This window comes from Squalius cephalus (genome assembly GCF_949319135.1).
Source record: "Squalius cephalus genome assembly, chromosome: 5".
Classification (NCBI taxonomy): domain Eukaryota; kingdom Metazoa; phylum Chordata; class Actinopteri; order Cypriniformes; family Leuciscidae; genus Squalius; species Squalius cephalus.
The window spans coordinates 47,083,579-47,090,555 of NC_137126.1; the positions used below are offsets into that span (position 1 = coordinate 47,083,579).

General features: G+C 37.3%; 1 long non-coding RNA gene across 1 annotated transcript; it reads left to right on the top strand.

The window, feature by feature from the left end:
* The first annotated feature begins 656 nt into the window (after positions 1-656).
* On the top strand, positions 657-4,186 carry LOC307159346. Its single transcript, XR_013821361.1, has 4 exons — positions 657-787; positions 1,700-1,814; positions 3,879-4,057; positions 4,130-4,186. It is a non-coding gene; the product is annotated as an uncharacterized lncRNA (long non-coding RNA).
* Positions 4,187-6,977: the final 2,791 nt, after the last annotated feature.

The window sequence follows — 6,977 nt, forward strand, 5'->3', positions numbered from 1 at the left end:
CACAGGATGACATTATCGAGAAGAAAGAGTTCTACCCATGATAACGCAGGGAAACAGGCAGATCGTCTAACTTGAGTGAGATTCATTAATTTTCTCAGACGGCGTTTGAGTTTAGCAGCAGAATATCAATAGCCATCTGAGAATCTTCAGGGGAAAGATCGTCAAGAAACTTATTAACAACGATTTGTGGAGGAAAAACTGTTGTGAATTCTTATGAAATCGGCCAACCTTTCCCAAATCCGCACAAAGGCCACGGCGCAATACCAAACTAATTTTTCACTTAAGGCACTTGCGAGTCAACCCACCAAAGGTCGGCTCCCAAGGTAGCGCAGGAGAATGAAGACATTAAATGTGCTCTATGTATTGATTGGTTTGTTATTAGTTGGGGAGAGAGGAGAAGAATCAAGGCAGAAAAGTTGTGCGATGAAGACCCGAGGTCTAAAGAGCATTCGGCAATAAAAGGAGGATTTGGATCCAGCAGTAGAAAACAACTGTTGACTGTTGATGCTAAACTCAACATGGCTTGAAGTCCTAAGACATATAGACATCTAGAAAGAGTCAAAAACTGATGAAAGTGTGTTTTATTGAATGTGTTTACTGTACTCTGAGTTCTCCATTCAGTTCTGTTTTTAAGATATCATCTATTTCAAATCCAGTTCTCTGTCCAATCTCTGAAAGGAACGTAAAAGCAAAGACAGACGATGTTTGGTCGCTAAACATCAGATGGTCTCCTGTCTAAGTGGTTGATTCTTCATGATGGCCACATGAGACTAGACCATCTTTGGAGGTTGGTATGGGAAATGATTCATTGCTATACCAGACACTTTTCATATTTGCACAGCACCACTCATACAACTGTTTGCATGTATAATAATTGCACAAGAACTGGATTTTCGGATTTTATTTATGATTTTATACATTTTTAGGTAACAATTTACAATAACGTTCCATTAGTTAATGTTAGTCAATGCATTAACTAATATTACCCAACAATCGTTAACAGATACAACGTTTGATTTTAATCATGTATTAGTAAATGTTAAGATTAACATTAACTAAGAATAATGAATGCTTCAGAAATATTTTTCATTGTTAGTTTATGTTAACTGATGTAGTAAAATAATGTTAACAAATGAAACCATATTGTTAAATGATATTTAAAATCACTTTACATTCACATCCACATTTAAAAAGAGATGGGAATGCTGTATATGAGAGAGAGAGAGAGAGAGAGAGAGAGAGAGAGAGAGCTTGTGGTATCAGCATCCACATGGTTTGCATTTCTCCAAATCCCACCAACAATCTCCTCAGAACAGGACAGGTCATCACGGAAATCCAGATGAAGATACTGCAGGGGACTGAGCAAGATGGGACAGGGGTCGGGATTTGAGTCTTATTAAAACATGCTTTATATGCTCCGGGGATTATTGTAAACTTGGATAAAGAAACATTCTTTTGCTTGAGCAAAAGCAATGCAGATAATGATCAACAAAGATGTATGACCGATAACTAAGTCTAGGATGGTTATTGCTTTTGTAAACATTTACTGTGACCTGGTCCAAAAGGAACATGTTCTATTTAAAGGGCTTTTTCTATGGTAAATAATCAATTTGTCATTGCAGAATAATATTAAAAAAGATTAAAACATACCCAAACATTATAGAAGTTTTGGATAAAGCCTCTCTTTTCTCTATTTTAGGCGGATGTCCAAGACCCCCTGATTCAGCATGACAACACTGCCCTCCCGACCTCCTCATCCTCAACTAAAGCTTCTGCTTAACTCAATTAAACTCGTAACTGCGTGGAGAGTCTGGGTAAATATTATCGTAAACTTCTCCACCTTCCTACAATGACAGATATTGCCATGTTCACATGAGATGATCGTGTGATGTTCACCAAATAACAAGAATATATATATATATATATATATATATATATATATATATATATATATATATATATATATATATGTCAAATACAATATAACAAATACAACTTTTGATTTGAATAATGTATTAGTAAATGTTGAAATAGGCAAAACTCAAATAATTTGAGGTAATCAAATTTTTCAAGTTAAAAAAATTTAACATTTAAGTAAGCAGAACTTGCATATTTTTATTTTGTACTCATACATTTGAATTGCTCGTAACTTTAAATATTTGAGTAAGCTAATTCATACACAACTTAAAATTATCATGTAAACTCAATTTAAAGGGGGGGTGAAATGCTCATTTTCACTCAATCTCCTGTTAATCTTGAGTACCTATAGAGTAATATTGCATCCTTCATATCTCCAAAAAGTCTTTTGTTTTATTAAATTTTTAACAGAAAGATAGGCTGTACCGAGTCTTTCCGGAAAAAACGAGCGGCTGGGGGCGGGCCGTGTGGGCGAAGCTTAGCTGTGCTAACGCGCCAAGCTAGTGACAACACACAGAGACATTTGTTCAACAAACAGTTTTACTCACCGTCCGGTTCCAACGCACGACCGCGAACCTTTATCATTGTGACTGCTCGATCCTTAAGCATTAGACGATCTGCAAATCCGTCGATATGGGCTTTGTTTATAAAACAATCATCGTCGAAATGCAGGGAACAACAGTCTTACACAACTCCGTTTATGCTCAGGAAAAACAAACTCCATCCACGGGTTCCTTAACGCTGGGTTCTTTGGGAATCTGTGCAGGGTTGTCTTGCCCTGGCAACCAAAAACACACTTCTTTGGTGACATTGACTTCCCAAAAGCCGGGCAGGGCGCTTTGATGGCGAACTGCTTTCACTCTCTTGCTCTAGTCTACGAGTGCGCGCGCGCCCGCGCTATTCATGGAGAAGTGCCCTTAGGACCCATATAAGGAAATTCCGCCCTATCTTACGTAAGACAGAGCCATACTCGAAAAAAACTTTCCGAAATTTGTGACAAACCGGAAGGAGTATTTTTGGAACAAAAATACTCCTTCAAACGTACAACTTAGTTTTTGAAACTTTGTCCATGTTTAGCATGGGAATCCAACTCTTTACCAGTGTAAAAAACTCAGTATGCATGAAATAGCATTCCACCCCCCCTTTAAATATTTTAAGTAGTGGAAACTTGGCTAGCTTTAACCAGACAATGCAATAAATGCTATCTTGCTAGTTGGTAAAACAATGTTTTATAACAGTAATATAGCATAACACTTCCTCAATGAGTACAACAATGTAAAACATTTATCATACACTGTTCTCAAACCAAGCTCATGCTCCACTCGTCACTGATGGTGACCCCCAACCCCCCCCCCCCAAAAAAAACCCAACATAACAGAAACTCTTCTAAACTAGCAAATCAAAACATTAAACACTACTAAATCTCCCACTTAACATTAATCTGGCACAAAAAAAAAAAAAAAAAAAAAAAAACATTATATAACAGTTCATTTAAGCATTTACTCTCACTTTTGAGTGTCATGGCAAAGCATGCAGGGAAATAGAAATTCCAGCAGTTTCAGTTAAATTTAAGTTTGTCTAAATTTAAAGAAACAAGTTCATTAAACTAAAAACATTGAAACAATGAAACGTGCAAAAAATGTGTCAGTTTTGTGAACTCAAAAGAAAAAGAAAGTTGTAAATACTCATAAAAGTTCATTTGATGAAACTAATTTGTATAATTTGAGTTGGCTCTACTCAAACCAATTAATTATTTTGAACGATAGAGTTTACAGTAAATGTTGTAGAAGAACTATTGCTCATTGTTAGTTCATGTTAACTTCTGTAGTTAACTAATGTTAACAAATGAAACCTAAATGTAAAGTGCTACCAAAATTGTTGTATTCAAATTGATGCCATGTCTTTGATTTCAACTTCTGACCTGTGATGTCTGACCTGTTGCTCTGATGGTTTAATGAAAGGTGAGTTCTTCAGGCCCACGTCACGTTTCCCAGCCGCTAACCTTCAGCAGCCGCTGTGCTGGGGGCACAAACAACAATCCCAGGATTCTGTGTGCTTTTGTCCGGAAATAACAGACACAAACTGGGGGTCAGACGCTGAGCTCTGGAATTCAGATGAAAGACGTTGTCTGCTACAGCAGGTGGGGATGCTTAGCTTTAATCAAAAGATGATTGCTTTTGTTTGGCTGATGTTTGACTCTCTTGTTTTTTAGTCTTTTGCTTCAGGTCAGACATGACATTTCTTTTGCTACATTTTGAGATGTGACGGCAATTCAACAGATGAACCATGGATCAATGTTGTTATTTCTTTGTATTATATACACGGTACAAAATGCTTGTAATTCAGATTATTATTATTTTTAAGTTTCAATAAACAGTAAAAAGTTAAGTGTAAGTTATCTGACCATATCAATTAATAGAAACATGTCATTTTAAAGTAAAATATTGTTTAGGAAAAAAGTAAACTTGTGAAAAATATGGATATCCTGATGTACATTGAAAATTTATATTTAATATACACTGACCAAAATTATAAACGCAACACTTTTGTTTTTGCCCCCATTTTTCATGAGCTGAACTCAAAGATCTAAGACTTTTTCTATGAACACAAAAGGCCTATTTCTCTCAAATATTGTTCACAAATCTGTCTAAATCTGTGTTAGTGAGCACTTCTCCTTTGCTGAGATAATCCATCCACCTCACAGGTGTGGCATATCAAGATGCTGATTAGACAGCATGATTATTGCACAGGTGTGCCTTAGGCTGGCCACAATAAAAGGCCACTCTAAAATGTGCAGTTTTACTGTATTGGGGGGGTCCGAGAAAAAAAAAAAAGTTTATTGTGGCCTGTGAAATGTTGGTCCACTCCTCTTCAATGGCTGTGCGAAGTTGCTGGATATTGGCAGGACCTGGAACACGCTGTTGTATACGCCGATCCAGAGCATCCCAAACATGCTCAATGGGTGACATGTCCGGTGAGAATGCTGGCCATGCAAGAACTGGGGATGCACCTGTGTTTCGTTGTCCATAACATACGCCTGCCTATACCATAACCCCACCGCCACCATGGGCCACTCGATCCACAACGTTGGCATCAGCAAACCGAAAAAAAAATTCTCTGAAACGCCTTTGGAGATGGCTTATGGTAGAGAAATGGACATTCAATTCACGGGCAACAGCTCTGGTGGACATTCCTGCAGTCCGCATGAACGAATGTGTTTGGGATGCTCTGGATCGGCATATATGACAGCGTGTTCCAGGCCCCCCCGGAACCCCCCGGACCCCTACAATACCGTAAAACTGCACATTTTAGAGTGGCCTTTTATTGTAGCCAGCCTAAGGCACACCTGTGCAATAATCATGCTGTCTAATCAGCATCCTGATATGCCACACCTGTGAGGTGGAGGGATTATCTCGGCAAAGGAGAAGTGCTCACTAACACAGATTTAGACAGATTTGTGAGCAATATTTGAGAGAAATAGGCCTTTTGTGTACATAGAAAAAGTCTTAGATCTTTGAGTTCAGCTCATGAAAAATGGGGGCAAAAACAAAAGTGTTGTGTTTATAATTTTTTATATTTTCAGTATCTCAAGAGAATACATTCAATGTTATGGTGTTTTACTGTGAATGTTTTAATGCATTGTAATGGTGAATTGTATGTAACTCAATATGTGGCCATTTTACATTGTACCATTTCTGGTGGTATACATAATGTATAATAAACATTAAAACATTTACAGCCATTAAAATGCCTTTTTGTAAACTACAGCTGCCAGTTTCACAGTGCAACTAACAAAAAAAAAGGTTTTACAATCTACACTACCATTCAAAAGTTTGGGGTCGATTTTGAAAGAAGTCTCTTCTGGTCACCAAGGCTGCCTTTATTTGATAAAAAATCCAGAAAAAACAACAATATTGTGAAATATTATTACAATTCAAAATAAATGGTTTCTATTTGATTATATTATAAAATGTAAAAATGTAAAATTTCAGCATTATTACTCCAGTCTTCACTAGCCCCGTTTACATGTAGCATTGTATTCCGATTATAACCAGTTTAAAAGTCCAATCAGAATGAAAATGCTCCATGTCAACACCTCAATCAGATTAAAAATGCTCAAACCGATTGAAATTTCAGTCGGATTGAAGGGGGTGGAATAAACCTTTTCATGAACCGATCAAACGAAAGATTACACCATGTAAACGAGCTGATCCGATTACTTTGAGTGTACGTCTTTCTGCGCATGCCTGGTTTTGCGCCAGATAATTCTGTCAGCTAACATTACGCCTTCTGTTTGTGATCCTTTGTGGATTCTCACCGTATAAGGTAGGAATATTTATACCCGATGCAAAAAGCGATGCGCGCTAACCATTACCATAGTAAACATGGTAAATATGAACGCTTGAAGAAATCAGACAAATCATAAGTTATCTTAATCCTGTTTTTATCTCTTTATACTGGACTATCCTCTTTTAAACATAACTGTATCCTTCTGGGAGAGAGTGCTAAAGCTCCTCAGGTCAAATTTCTGGTGGCATATTTGTAGAAATTATCATTCTTTCTAAATGTGATGTAAATGTCCTGTAGCTACCAAATAAACAGAAATAGACGCGACTGAATAATTGTGTGTCCTCTTTCTTTTGTGAACGTTCACAAAACGTCATAAACGGTAAACCACTTTATTTCTGTGTGACTAATGTGCAATTTTGACACAAATTAATTCATTATGATCAATGTATCGCTTTTTATTTTAAACCTGTGGTAAAACATATATTCTTGGGTTTTAAATATTCAATTAAACAACAAAAATACCAGCAAACGGTCGCTCTTGTTTTGCGATCACGCTGTTTCCAGTGATTTCTTTCTGATTAGTTTTCTGATAAAACTTCCATTTTATTGGTGAAATGATGGGTTAGTGTGAGGTTGTTCCAGAGAGGCGTGTTACGGGCGTGTTTTACTGAAGCGCTGTGGAGCTTCTGGCCCGACAGTGGAAACGCAGCAGATTTTGGGCACGGTGCGAACGTTACTGACCCGAGGCTATTAGCCTGGCAAAGCCCGTT